The sequence below is a fragment of the Myiozetetes cayanensis genome, unplaced genomic scaffold, assembly GCF_022539395.1.
Source record: "Myiozetetes cayanensis isolate MyiCay16 unplaced genomic scaffold, myiCay2020 scf5-8, whole genome shotgun sequence".
NCBI classification, from domain to species: Eukaryota; Metazoa; Chordata; class Aves; order Passeriformes; family Tyrannidae; genus Myiozetetes; species Myiozetetes cayanensis.
The window spans coordinates 40,781,481-40,787,546 of record NW_026087742.1 but is presented as its reverse complement, the minus strand read 5'-3'; the positions used below and the strand labels follow the sequence as shown (position 1 = coordinate 40,787,546).

At 33.5% G+C, this 6,066-nt stretch overlaps 1 long non-coding RNA gene across 1 annotated transcript; it reads right to left on the bottom strand.

The window, feature by feature from the left end:
* Nucleotides 1-251: 251 nt before the first annotated feature.
* On the bottom strand, nt 252-5,744 carry LOC126649168 (uncharacterized). The gene is made up of 3 exons (XR_007630989.1): nt 5,538-5,744; nt 1,499-1,564; nt 252-391 (listed from the first exon to the last, which is right to left on the bottom strand). It is a non-coding gene; the product is annotated as an uncharacterized LOC126649168 (long non-coding RNA).
* Nucleotides 5,745-6,066: the final 322 nt, after the last annotated feature.

Here is a 6,066-nt window from a genome sequence, read left to right as displayed (position 1 = left end):
TCTATGATTTTGACAATGTTTAAGACATTAACAACATTTCAACCTCTCACACACGATCCCATTCTTGATATCCAGAAAGTAATAGTTTCTTTAAAGATTGTGTTTATTCAAATGACCAAGTGACAGGGAACTGATTAACGTCTTCAGACTATGTCTGGATAGAAAATACATGGAACGTGATATTTTCTGAGAAACAAAGCCATTTAATTCATGTCATTCTTCAGTGCTGAAAGGAATACAAGTGACTGCTAAGTTGAGGAAAGAAAGGAAAACCGGTTCTGTAGGATAGTTTCTTAGTTTCAGCAGTTTCTCCAAGTTGACCCAGTGAAAATATGCTCTGTGCAAGACCACGTCATGTCAAACATCAAGGTTCTGGGCCTTGAGTGCTCCCCTTCAAAACAGAAATAATTTATAACAGGGGAAAAAATATTATTATGAGCAAACTTGTTTAATACTAACTACTTTAAGACCCACAGGGAAGAGGAAAACATTATTTTTTCTTCTCATGCATCCCAAGCATTAATGTATAGCTTCAAGACAGTTAATCTTTCCCTTTTTTGTTCCTGTCAGTCCTACAGTCTTTCTAGGGAAAGATGTATTGCAACATCAGCCAAGAAAAATGAGTAAGTTATTTCTTTTCCATGCAAGACGAATGAGCAATCTATCTGGATGGCTCCAGAAACAAAGATGAATAATGAAATGAGTAGTTAATTCACTAAAAAGTTCAGTACGGAGGTGACTGAAATGTCACTATACTTGAAATGACTTTGTAATAGAGACTGTTTGAAAAGCTCACATTTTGATTTTAATGTTTTAAACCAGCATTTTTCAGCTTTTTGTTTCAACAATTTCAGGATTTTCTCTGTTTTCATAAAAAATCTGAGAACTGATTATAAAAAATAACCTCACATTAAATTAGTTTTTCTTTTATTTCCAAATTATTTAAGAAATAAACAAAAAATTTCAATAATGGCCAGAATATCTGCTGAATGTATCTCAAATAAAGTAGATGCCTAAATATTATCTCACCAAGAAATACTGTAATACAGTTAAATGTATAATACACTCAAAGGTTTTCACTTTTCTAAAATAGTGGCATCTTAATATAAGACAATAATGACTAAAATAGACAAACACATGCAAACAAATAACAATGTAAAGAATAAATTACTTTGGTTCCATCTTACTGATTTTCTCATATAGTTTTTATTAAAAGTTATGTTCATGTACAGAATAAAGGAGCAGATAAAGTGTATTAATTCAGCAGAAAATTAAGATGACAGTACAATGATATCTTCAGCAATAAGACCTTGGGGAAAAAATTCTTATTTGTTTATACACCAATTTCAGAATCATTGGTAAAGGCTAGAAATGAATGCATGAAAATCTAGCTGATATTTCTAAAATCTACTGGGAAGATTTCATTAGAGTGTAAAATCAATAAGTTTAAATCCATTTAATAAGGGTCAAACGTACAAGAGGGTCAAGGCATTGTTACCTTTTTTCTGAATCCAGCACAAATCGAATGTAAACGACCTTGTTAGCCTTGAGAGTAGTCTTCTAACTAATAAACAAGAGGATTAGATAGTTTGATGTCAGCCAAAGAAAGCCAAAGCAGAACAGAGAGAATGCGACAAGTGGTCAAGAATGCCTAGAAAATATGACTTAATATTAAAAACAAGCAGGAGTTGTAGACAGAAATATACTGCAGTTTTTTTCTCTTTCAATGTTAACATCAAAATAATGTCTCTAAATTATTAGTGACAGTTTTATAATCTTTAAAATATAACATTCCAAGTGTGTAAGTTCTAGGCTAGTCTTTTTTTTTTCTTTTCTTTTTAAGAGGTACTGAAGGAACTGATTCAAGGTTTAAAAGTAATAGTGATTACTGCAAGTCATAATGATTTGGTTATGCTTCTGTGGGAACCAATAACACATGCTCTGGTGCATACCAGCAGCTAGTTTCACAGGCATACAGATAATTATGGACTTAGTCAGCTGGTAAATAGAAACTAAAGAGAAAAATGTGAATAATTATTGGGAACTACTTAAGAACACTTACCAGTTCCTTAAAATACATGGTTGCTTAAAGCCTTGTGGATTATTTACAATTACTTTCAGGGAATGAACATCTGTACATATATTCCAGTCAAAACACTCAATTGTTCACTCTAGTAATATCTTTGAACTTCAATCTAAATTTTTTCAGCTTTCACATTTTCAGCTTCACATTTTCTTCTAGAGTGGAAAGTCCACTATTATGTGTGTCTTCCCTACAGGATGTGTTGTAATTACCCATTTTTGTTCTTGTTGAACTAATCTGTTGAACTCCTCAGGTATTGCATTCTATGGCTTTGTTCAATCCTTTAATAAGCCTTTTTGTACTCCTCTGAGTTCTCCACTCCATCAAGCTGTTCCATATAAGAAATGTAACTCCCTTGACCATCAGTAATAATAGAATTAACACATGCAAGGTCACATTAACCCTTTAGACTATGGCAACAGAGTGGACACATATTCAGAAGATCATCCACAAGTGTCACTCTTTCCCGTGAAAGTTTTCTGTCTGCTGCTATGAGAGATATTCCAATATTTGGTCTTATTGAAACTCATAAATCTATAAATATATATATATGCACATTAAGTTAACCAGTTTTTTAAAAAATTCTCTGGTTTCCCACATCTGTCTGAATTCTTCCTACCCCAAACAACCCCTCTTTGATGCTATCTGTATGGTAAAACCTCCTTTTTTTTTTAATTTGAGAATGTTTTTGCTTTTTCAACAATAGCTAACATAAGCTTTAAATTATAGTCTGAATCACTTTTCCTCCTTCATAGGATGTCCACAGTTCTCCTAATTGGTTAAGACTTATTATTTATAATCCTTTTTTGAAATATACTGTTTAACTAATGTTTAATCCTAATGGTATGCAGCACACTAATTTTGTGTTGCTTATGTTTCTTAACCCTACGGTGAGTGATATCAAATACTTTGTAGAATTCTATTGCATTATCACTTGTGCATCTGTCAGATAAACTTGTATTCACACAGAAATGAAGTTAGTTTGGCAATACCTATTTCTCAAAACTATGTGGGGAGTCACATTCATTGCATTAACATCTTGTTAACAGATACTCAGTTTCTGAAACAGCACAACAACCACTGACATTTTCAAATTCAATGAATAGACAGGAGTTGGGAGCTCATATTTGGAAGTCTCTAACTTCTAGATGTGAGATTAGATTAGATGATTGCAGTTAGTCTTCATCAGCTGAAAAGAATCAGGTTAAGATGGTTGCCGTCAGTCTATGAAACAATTTTAAAATCTTTGAGTAGACAAAAAACTCCCTCACACCAGGATACAGTGAGCATACAAATTATCATTGCTGGATCTCAGCAGTAGTTAGTGACCACAAGAAAAACACTCTTTCAGGTAACTGAGGAGCTTAAAAAAAAAAAAAATCACAGCTGATTTTCAGTGGGTCTTGTATCTTGATTGTACCATATATTAAATGTGCTACAGTCAAATTAAGTGATGCTTATTAAGCAGTACAAGAAACAGTCTTTAACAGGAGAGCAAAAGTGCTGTCCCATGTCCCATGAAAATCCTCCAGATTTTCCCATAGCAGAATACACTGACTACAAGCAGAAAACAAGGTTCATTTCACCAGAGGTCAGAGTGATTTCCAGGCATTTGTCCATCTGATGCATTCTTCCCCTTGATGCTATGCTATCCCTTGGTCTTAATACATTTCATAATTAGTCTATTACATTGTAGAATATTAAACCTAACATTTTAATGCAAATTTTCATTTTCCCCAGCATCTTCTGTGTAACCTAAAAGCAACAGGCTTTCTATTCAAACTGTTCATTTGAACCTTTGATTCCGTCAACCATTTAAACATAAATTTTAATCCATTTTTAAAGGTAAATGATACTTTTTGAACACATTTCTGGCTTAAAGGTCCTTTTTCCCTGACTGAATGCATCTGTCGGGCTAGAAAAATTCACTCCTTAGGGGTAGCTTAGTCTTTGAATCCTTTGTCTATCAGCAAGCAAGAGAGGGTCTCCTGGATTTTCTTTAATTCCACTTTCTTACTGAAATTATGTATTGCAGTGGCATTTCAGATCTAATATTTCCAGAGCTGGCTAAATCTTGATGTGAGGTGAATATATACTGGTATAAGAAATTGATCACTTTCCTCTATATATTCTTCCTGATGAATTTGTCTTTGATCCTATCAAGACTTTCAAAGCTTTAACATTAGTTGAAGATCTTGTGAAGAAAGTAATCTGAAGTTATATATTAAGGAAAATTATTAGACTTTTTCCTAATTATGGCTTAAGGCTTATTTAAAAGGCACCAGGGGAATGAAGCATTTTAAAATGGGAGGAATTATAGCACTGAAAGGCTGTATTTTTGCCTGCTAGAGATTCAGTTGTGATTTCAGTGAACTCTTGTGATAGATTACAAGATGTTGTGTATGTATCAAAGGGACAGAGAGCCCAGGCTAAACACTTAGGAGCAAAGCCTGTAGGAGGAATTGTGTATGTAGCATGAGAACGTGCCTTGACATTTAGTGTATGGTTTTAAAAAAATCAAAGTGCTTATCTAACCTGAGATTCTTTAAGGAACAACCTCTTTCAGAAATGAGACATGTCTCTGAAAGGCCAGTTATGGGATGTACACTGCCAAAAGCTGCAGGAGTAGTATTTGTAGGTGTCTGAGAGAATCATTATGGAAATATATAGCTTTATCATGTGAATTTTTTTTTGCTTAAAACATATTTCATCACAAAAAATCCCCCACAAACAACCACGTTTATAATTCATGATTGACACTTCATGACTCTATCCATTTTGGTTTTAGAGACTGATGTCTAATACTAGTCCAGTTATTAAAAGCTAAACATAATTTTGACATACAGACAGGCTTACATCTTCAGATCCTGAAATGACATGGAGGGTGTCTAGGTAAAATTTTTGATGTTATTTATTTTCTCAGATACAGTAGAATGCTCAAGGTGTATGCTGTATTTTCAATACTATTTTCTTTTATCATCTATTTTTTCTGGCATGAGAATTCTTTTTGTTGTTGAAGATGGGTTTTTTCACTCCTTAAAACTTCCTTTCTATCTTCTGAGTTACTGTCTTCAACTATGTTTTCTTTTCTTACATATAGTTTGTAGCTGACTATCTTTGAAAAGAGAGTTTCAAATGGAGATGACTCTTAACTATAGAGTAATTCCAATATATTATTTTGGCTTATCTTCTTTAAAACATTTGGAAATAATAGTGTTGTATTGGAATGGACCTGGGAAAAGGAGAAATACAGAAGTCTCCACCCACTTTGAAAGAAACAACGAATATTTTAGGACAAACGCAACATACATATGAAAAAAAATTACCCAGCATAATTCATGGCAGTTGTTTTTTCCTGTCTTAATCACATGTAATAAATTTTCAGTCATTTTCTTATCCTAAAAGTCCTTGAAATTAAGTTTTGTTGCAGAAAAGAAGTAGGAAAATTACTTACCTTAGCTCCTTTCCTTAGTACTCAGCTGCATTTCTTTAATTTTCTGATATGTAAGGTTTATTCCAATCTCTGCAGCTGTTAGTCTAATTGGAAGATTTCCTGTTTGAAATGCAGAATAATTTAAAGTGACTAGCAGTTGTTCAGGGTTCCTCCCTTTCTAGGACATAACTTAATCTGACATATTCAGTGCTCATCAGAGATTCAACATCTTTTCAAACTGATTACTGCTTCCTCCATCACACTCCAAGTTCTTTGACTTCCATTTAAGTGCTACAATTTAGAGTTTGATTATTCAAATGAAACTAAGAGGAAAAATCAAGCTTCTTCTTTTTTTTTTTTTTCCTGATTGTGCTTCCTCAAAATGTATACTGCAAGCAGTCCTCTGTAGCATTTGCTAGATTCCTCATCTTCTGTGATGCAACAGCAAGCTCTGTATTTAGGGGTTTACCTTTGCTGAGATTAAGAGCGATGACATAGGAGACACTGATGTTGCACATGGTTAATGTCATCAGAATTTACCCGGTAGAAC